Below are 9,896 nucleotides of genomic sequence, written 5' to 3'. Positions count from 1 at the left end.
TAATAATAAATAATTACACATTATCTCTACGAATAGAAGAAACTCATATAAATCACATAATACGCGTAACTGAATCTATCAAAACTTTAACACAACCCGTAAGAGGATTACCGGTTGATGATACCCAAATTCTACTTTCTCCCCTTTCACACTAACCTTAATAATGAACGTAAAATATATAACTGTAATTATTTACGTGTTAAGTTGAAAGATGACAAAACCTCCTATTATTATAATAATAGTAGAAGTAATCTCCTATCAAAATTTTTTAAAAGAGCATTTGAAATGGGAGAAATTTTTAGATTCTTGATATAATATTAAATTAAAAATTTATATCGTACAACTTTTAAATAAAGAATTCTAAAAAAAAAAAATAACATTCTCAATATTTATTTTGAATTAACTTTTTCACAATTTTTTTTTTAGAATACTTTGCATATAAAATTCTTTAGAATATATTATAAATCATTTTTTGAAATTATTATGTATTATAATATATTATATACATAATGTGTAAAAAAAATAATATCTTTTGACTTCTTAAAGAGGTTGTGGGTTCTAATATTTTATATACTAGAGGAAATTTATTATTTTTAAATAAAAAATTAAATAAAAGTAATTTTAAAAAAATAACATAAATTCTCAGAAATGTTCTATTTAAACCAAATATAGAAATGTAAGATTCTCATAAAAGAATACTCAACATTTCTGAAAAATGTTTAAAATTAACAAAATATAGAATGGTATAAATTCTGAGAGATCATTCTCAAGAATTATGAATTATAAGAATTTAAAAACTTATCCCGTATATTAAACGTCCCCTAAAAATTATTCACATCTTATAAATAAAATAAAATTTTAAAATGATGAATTATCTTATTAAATCCTTTAATTATCTTATCATCATATCTCACATACCAAAAAATTATTCTTGATTATCTAATGAGATATTTTCTATCAATTCTCACGTAACCACAAGATAATTCTTATGGTTCATTCATTTAAGATTTTATAAATCATTGTGATGCAATGGAATCCAAAGCAAAATGAAAATTCTTTTTGAAGCAACCGGAGAATCTCTTCCACTTTAGTGGGTTAAAAGGAATTATTCCGGGGATGGCCACTCCTCTGGTTCACGCTGCTACATTTTCTTATGCCAAAACGATGTTGGACAGTGGCCAAATTTATATTTTTTTCACGTTTACTTTTGATAAATTATTCAATTTTTTTGTTATTTAATTATATTATATAAATTTAATTTTTAAATCAATGACCTTTTTTTATGTGATAATTTTAATTTTTTATTATTTTGATTATAGCAATGAATTTGATTTTTAAGTTAATTTAATTTCTGTACTTTGATTTTTTTATGTGATAATTGAAATTTTTTGTTATTTCAATCACACTTCTAAAGTTATATTTTTAAGTCAATTTAACTCATATATTTTTATGTGTAAAATAAGATAACAAAGTACATTCATACTTTGTTTATGCTAAAATACAAAAATTAAATTGACATGAAAATACAAATTTAGGGGTGTAATTAAAATAATAAAAAAATTAAATTATCACATAAAAAAATCAAAATATAATAATTAAATTAGGTTGAAAATACAGATTTAGATATATAATCAAAATAACGTGAAAATTCAAGTAATCATATGACAAAAAGAAAACGGGAAAATATGAAGAGAAAAGTATAAGGTGAAAAAAAATTTATATTTTTTAGTTAATTTAACTTTTATATTTTTATGTATAAAAAAAGAATAAAATAAAATAACAAAATATAATCATATTTTGTTTACTTTAAAATACAGGAATTAAATTGACTTAAAAATGTAAGTTTATGGGTGTAATTGAAATAATAAAAAATTTAAATTATTATATAAAAATATAAAAATTAAATTAATTTAAAAATATAATCAAAATAATAAAAAATTTAGTTAGTTTGTGGGATTGAAGAGTGAAGCTACTTATATATATATATATATATATGATATTATTGAAAGATAGCAAAATATGTAATTATTATTTATCCGAAGGAGACTTTATATATTGAGTGTAGTGTCTAGAGAATCGATATTATATATAATTACGCCGACAATCGCAGGCGTCCACGTTTTGTTGGGGGCTTTAAACGACTTAAGGCGGAAGGCATCGACTTTGAGAAAGTTGCTTTTGCTTGAAAGCCGGGGAGGGAGGGAGCAGTGCTTCCACGCAACACTTACTTGACTTTATATGCAAGCTGTATGAAGGGTTAAAATTTAAGATTTATATATTATATTCTGTGTTTTATATATTACTAATACTATCATAATCGTGCTTATGTTTTTGTACGGAGGTACCCGATCAACGCACAATCTTCGATCAATATCGTTTCACTCTCTTTAAAACTTACGACTTGACGTGCTCTCGAGTTGAGCGGATAAATAAGTATCTAGTGGGCCGAAGTTCGAGGCCTAGCCCCTCAAATATATGAAGATTGTTAACAATAGTACGAAAATAAACTCGATCTCATGACATTACGGTAATAAAAACACATGAAAAAGGAATGTTCATCATAGCGCTCGAACCCACGACCACAAGGTTAAGCGCCTTGCGCTCTATCGATTGAGCTAAAAAGGATTCTTTCGCTATTGGAAATTGAACCCGAGTCTTTCAGGTGAAACCTGAATATCTTGAATGACTACAGTATTATAACAAATTCATTCTTTTAAATTACCCTATTAATTCAAAAACAAATCTTAAATTTTAAAAATTATAAAAATAATAATATCCTAACATGATAATCTATCAAAACACAATCTTAAACTCTAAATTGTAAACGCAGTGATTAAGGAATTTGATACGTAATTTGATTAAGGAATTTGACGAAGAATTAGTTTCTTCGTCAAATTGTTTGACAAATAATTTGATTAAGGAATTTGATACGTAAAACGTAACAAAATATATAACGTTTCTAAAAGGGAAATTTTATTCGCAGCGAGCGTTTTACTCTTCACAGCAATTAAAAATTTAGTTTTATTCTTTTTACTTTTTATAGTCAATTTAATAACTTTTTGCAGTCAATATTTTTCAAAAATACCCTTTTCTACACAAACAGCCATTCACACACATTCATTTCTTTTAACATCTTCAAACCTTAACAATTTTGATTCACAAATATAAGTTTAGAAAATAAAAAACACATATATACATATATAAACACATATATATACAATACAGACACACAAATATATATTTTGTCCACTTTCTCTTTCATCACCAGCCATACAATGCTACCCAAACACAAAAAAAATTCACAATGAACAAACACAAAAAATAGATGAAAATAAATAATCACACACTATATATATATATATATGCACACATACATATAAATAGAAAGGAAGCTCGGCAGCCATGCTTCATCAATCGCCCAGAATCTCATATATATATATATATATATATAAACACACACATACATATATATATATTTTAATTTAAAATAATTTAATAAAAATATTAAAATAATTTTGAATCTTATTTTCATCATTTTATATCTTAATTTAAAAAATATTTTAATTTTATTCTAATAAAATTTTATCTTATAAATTTTAATAAAAATTAGCTTAATTTAAGTAGTTTAATTAATGTTTTTAGTGAACGAGTTGATTTGTCGCAGACACGTGTTGTTCGGATGGCAACAAAGGAAGACGAGGACGGGCTGCCAGTGAGCCATAGAAACGCTCGCGTGGTACGCAATAGATTTGATTTGATCTGACAACTGCCCTCTCACCACCCAACCACCACCGCCGGCCGCCACACCCACATGGTGGGAATGGGCTCTTGAAATAAATAAATTCATCCCTTTGTTTTGAAAGGGATGGATGGCGATTTTAGAAGGAATGGGTGACGGGTAATTGATTAAGAAATAAAGTGAATCTAAGGGTAAAAAATGAGTTTTCAAAATAAGATATTTTAAGTATATTAAAATAGAGCTGCGAAGAGTAAAATCCTCGCTGAATAGAATTTCTTTTTCTAAAAAGTTGGTGGTACTTTTTTGTTTTTTATTCACATGACTAATTTACCCCTCTATCGAAGAAAATATCTTTATAAATCAAGGAGTATTAAGTACTTCTACATAAAAATTAAAGCAGGCCGGTTGCCCTTCCATCAAAGAAATCTATCTTCACAAGACTAATTTGTCCCTCTATTGAACAAGAAAAGAAAATTTTAAAAATATGAATTATTAAGTGCTTATCAAAACTACAGAAAGTGACTTATTTAGTTTTGTCAATTCACGTCGGTGACTCGTTCATGTCCCAATTGGCCAATACGTCCATTTTTAATGTGAAAATTACAAAAAATTAAATTAATTTTTTTAATCAAATCAACTAAAATAAATTAATAAATTAATTACACTCTATAACTACTTTATCAGTTTTGACCCCATCAACTAAATTTACAAATATGTTGTTTTATTTAAGTTTTGACACATCTAATTTTGACCTTGTCACATTTTTAATTTAATTATTTTTCTTGAAAAAAAAAATAACTATAGAGTATGATTAGTTTGTTTGAGTGGTTATACAATGTAATTAGTTTGTTTGAGTGGATAAAAATATTTTTTTAAAAAAGTTAAAAACAATTGTGTCAATTTATTTTAGATTAATTATTAATTCTTATCAATTTTAATAGCTATCCAATTGGGGGATTAGAGGTTTCAAGTTCAAATCTCGTAATATAATGATATGCTTAAACAAGACTTAAGCATGAATGAATTAATGATGTTATTATTAATTGGCTGAACTCATCCAATTTTAATAGTTATACTAATGGGGAAAAGAGATCTTAAACTCGAGGATCAAAATATGATACATTTAAAGGGAATAAATTGATGAATATTATACATTTAGTAATTATATTATTGTCGATAGGTTGAACTTGTCAGATTTTAATACCCAAACTAATGAGGATTATAGGTTCTTAGCTTAAAATCTTTTGGACCGTATCGGCCAAGGCAGGCTTGACCCAATTCAGAAGGCCCAAAGATCGCTCGGCTCATGGCCTGATCTTGGCCCAACTTCAACCTACAGCAATTATCATCATCATTGTTGTACTTTGACACTCCCGCTCCTACTATCAATCTCATCTGCATTTATTGTAGGTCCTGTTAGCACCATACCTTCGCCAAAAAGTTTCACCGATGCCAGAAGTCTCAATCCCATCCCTCTGCCATAATAGAAGAAAAGATACTCGCAAGTTAGGTGAAATTCTATTCACAGTGAGAATTTTACTCTTTACAGCTATATTTTAATATATCTAAAATACTCTATTTTGAAAACTCATTTTTACTCTCAGATTCACTTTTTTCCTCAATCAATTATCTGCCACCAATTCCTTTCAAAATCGCCATCAATCTTTAAAGAATATTCTATAAATAATTGTTTAATCAATATTAATTAATTTATTTAACTTAGCATAATATTATTAAAAATAATTAATCATATTTTATAAAAAAAATTAATAATTACCCTTGTAATTTTTTACAAAATATGTTATTCTAATTAATTTTCCAACTAATTTTTTAATTAATTATTTTCACCTAACTTTTATCAAACTAATTGTTTATCCACCTAATTATTTATCCATCTCATTTTTCTTTCTAATTAAGAATATTTTCTTGCTATCAAGTAATTATTAAAATAAAAAACTTTCATATACATAAACAAAGTTAGTTCATTTTTGTAAGCACCCCCGCCCGGATATCCCAAGCACCCGGACTACCCGAACGGGAGCGCCTACGGGAGGAGAAAAGAATGAGACACCAGACAAAAACCACCCCGGCATGCATACTCAAAGATGAGAGCAACGGAAGCGAAGAAAAACACATGCATGCACTACGGGTACCCCGCTAACACAGCGGTCACAAGATAATAAACAAACACAAACTCCTGTGCCGAAATACACAAGACTCGAGAAAACACCTGGCACAGTAGAAAATAATAGAGTAGACCCTACACAATCATCAGAGTTGACAGGGATTGACGAGACTGCCTGTACACCACACCGACTCTGCCGTTAAAGCTGACTCCCTTGCTATGGCCCACGCCGCCACTACCTGGAATGATGGAAAGCAAGGTGAGTCGAGAGACTCAGCAAGCATAAGGAAAAGAAAGGTTGTAGGCTGAGTATAACCAAAAAACTCTTCCCAAAATAAACCCCCAGGTACACACAAGCCATGAGACGCTACAACACAACAGCTCAATAGCATAACAAAATAAAAGCACATACCGGTCCTTGGGGCCCACATAAGACACTTGGCACCCAAGTCCCATACCAACCTGCCGCTGCCCTGAAAGGCAACAAATGTCTCCACAAACCTGCGCGCGCTGTCCCAGGCCGGTACTCCCGTCACCTGTATCCGTCGGTACTCCCGACAACCGAGCCATAGGCTCCCTCGGAACGGTACTCCCGTCCGAGAACTAAATACTACTAGTATCCATGCAATGCACATAAAAATGCAATGGCGTAGTGAGCATCAACGTGATACAAGGCGCCCATACATCCAGGCATCAGGCCATGCTCCGCCCACATAGTAAACCACACGCCATGCATATGCTCGCGGTGGATGCAACCTAACCAAACTAGAATGTCCGTGTCCAAGCATTCTCAATAAATGGATATCCCAATATGCATCCCGTACCCATGTGCATATCAAATCATGAACAGTAATACAATGTATCTAATCACGCAGTAAATCACATACCGGTAGAGCTAGTCAGCAGTGCCCGGCACCGGTCAACGGCCAGTGACTAGGGGTGTCCACCCGACGGTCCACATCAAGGCCGTACAATAGTCTACCCCAGCGTCACCAACAACCGACCCCTGCCCTACTGCTCGATAGCTCTAACCGAACCATAAATAAATCTGAGAAAAACTGTAAGTAAACCCAATAAAATCGTAAATAAACCCTCACGTCTAGGAACCTAGTCCCCAAACTGGTTCAGCATCATTCCCGAAAGGAGTGGGGGCGGTACAAACCCCCGTAGGCTCACAACGGATAAAATTATAGAAGCCTCGAATTTAATTAGAACAAATGAATAATAATTTAACAAATAAGGCTAGAAGCCGAATTAAAGTAAGGGAGGTGATAAAATACAGGAAATTACGGGGTCTTCCACGGGAATTAAAGATCAGGAAGAGAGGGTTAAGAACTTGCCTTTACACGGCCGCTCCTTGCTTTTCTTGCGCACCCGCTGCGAAGTAAAACGTTTGCTGGCAATAAATAAAATCGCAGCTTTAATTAAATAAATCTACCGTGTAATATAATTAATTTAGCCGTCTAAAATCCCACGTAAGCGCACCACAATTAATATCTCAACGAGTCTCATATTTATTTTAAATTAAATCACGCTAATAAAATCCTCGAAGCCAGCTTAATAAATTAAATTTAATTCAACGACTCAAAATTCCATAATTAATAAACGAGTCGAAACAGACGAAGGGAGGGTATAAAATATGAGAAATCACAGGGTTTCTCACGGGAATTAAAGAATACGAGGAAAGGGATTGGAACTTGCCTGAAATCGGCTGATTCCTGTCTCTTTCGAGCTCCCGATGCAAATTAAATCATTTTCTAGCAAATAACACAATCGGGACCCAAATTAATTAATTTTAATCGCGAAAAATTTATAATTAAAATATAACATGCTTCTATTAATTTTTACCCACGTACCTGATCACTTCCCATGCCGAAAAATCCCAAAATCCTATTATTTTTCCTCATTTTCCTTTTCTTCCATTTCTTCTTTTCTTTTCCTCTTCTTCTTCTTCTTCTTCTTTCTCCCGCGCACTGCTCCTGCGCGCCTTCTTCTTCTTCTCTCTCTCCTTCTTCTTCTTCTTCTCTTTCTTCTTCCTTCCTTCTTTCTTCCTCTTCCCTGCGCCTTCTTCCTCGCCTGCACCAGCGGCCACCGTCGCTGCTGGTTGCTTGCTCGGCTGCCATGGCCGAGCTCTCGGCCAGCTCCCATGGCAGCCACCCCCCCCTTTCTCCCTCTCTTTCTCTCTCTCACTGCTAAACTCTCTCCCTCACCCGATCTCATTCTCTCACTCTCTGCTCACTCTCTGCCCCTCCCCCTGTCTCTTCTCTGCTCACTTTGAAAAATATGGCCACTGGCCATCCCACAGCTTCCACGCACCTGCACACAACCACACAAAATTATATCATATTAATTATTTAATTAAACTTAATTTACACTTTTATTAATGTTGGGATATTACAATTCTCCCCTCCTTAATAGAATTTCGTCCTCGAAATTCGCATTCAGTCCATGTCCTCAAGATACACTTACACCGCTCGATATATTACCCAACATCACCTCCAGGACATTCCATATCATCATTTTCCAGTTCTCCCGAGTCAAAGTCTACTACACATCCGGTTTGACTTAATATACTAGCATATCTTCCCAATCCATCACCTCGCTTGAACCACGTTATGACACCTGATACCCTAACCAGCTGGAGGAACGTCACCAATTATATCACATACAAATAACAAGGTTCGCCTATTACAATATCATAATCCAACTGTCTCCCTAAAGCTATCTCGCGTTTCCATCGCACTTCCGTTTAATACTATCTCGACCACATATCAATCTCAATAATAAACCGATTCATAGCACAAAGCCCCAAGCAAATGCAGTTAACTACAAATACAACCGGTAGTAACAGAGGTGAAGCCACCATCTTGCATGTCGAGAAGCTAATACTCAATAACGTGACCGAAACTGCCACGTACTTACGATCCATGGGAACATGGAATCGATATGACATCCTCAATCAAGAATTCAGCAGTAATATCCTTTAGTCTGACTCTTTCCAACTGATTCTTAACCAGATACACAACATTTTCTCGGCAGTACTTTCTCCCACAATTTGCCGCGTACGTTCAGGGTCCTGTTAATAAACATGAGTAGCCATTTAATCAGAACTATCAAAGGTTACACGTTCCCCCCCTCAATACACCTCGAGATCTTAAATGTCGCCAGATCTCCCCTCCTTAAAGGAATCAACACACCTAATTTTGACTTATTCGGTGACCACCAACCCTCAATCTTGACCTGCCGCCGATCTTAACTCCAAATAGCTAATTGGCCATACTTCTTCTCGATCACTAAATATTAACCCTGACCTCCTCAAAACCTTATACGGTAGTTGGGACTCGATCTTTAGAACCGATCTTATTTACTCTATAGCCTGTATGACTAAAAACACCTCACCGTATCAGGAACTATTCCATTCCCACGACATCTCATAAGTCGCCTCAAAAACGAAAAGCAACCTAAAGATGTGGGTTAAGCGTTCATCTGACTGGCATAACAAGCCATCTCATGTTTCTGTCGATGTACCACTTGACCAGCACCCAAAGGAGTCTCATCTCCTCATTCGGTCAATAACCGACCCTAAGGCATGTGGTCCGTAATCAGTACCGCGCGTACTCATAGCAACCACTACCCTTACAGCAAAACCCAACAGTTACTTAACCCTATAACTAACTTCGGTCCTAGCCATACACCTTGGTATCTCCCACCACATCAAAGCTTAGAGGGTTTTTTTTTTTTTATTTCTAATTCACTTTATCACAGATGCTCCACAGCGATCCAAAATGTCTACTATCACCTTTGTTTTACCATATTTATTACAGAATCTCACAGCCTTAGTCTTTCGACACGCCAATCGCGACGTCACCTGAACTCCACTTCACCTGTGAGAACTAAAGACCTATACCCTATTTAGGTCGTGATGCTAAATCTCCAAACAGCATAACCACTGTAAACTCCAAGTTCATAAGTCCATAATAATCCCTCAATAAATTCCCATCACAGATCTCTCTTGGGACTTCGTATTAATGT

Source organism: Diospyros lotus, chromosome 3 (genome assembly GCF_014633365.1).
Source record: "Diospyros lotus cultivar Yz01 chromosome 3, ASM1463336v1, whole genome shotgun sequence".
In the NCBI taxonomy this organism is placed as follows: Eukaryota; Viridiplantae; Streptophyta; class Magnoliopsida; order Ericales; family Ebenaceae; genus Diospyros; species Diospyros lotus.
This window is presented reverse-complemented; position numbering follows the sequence as displayed.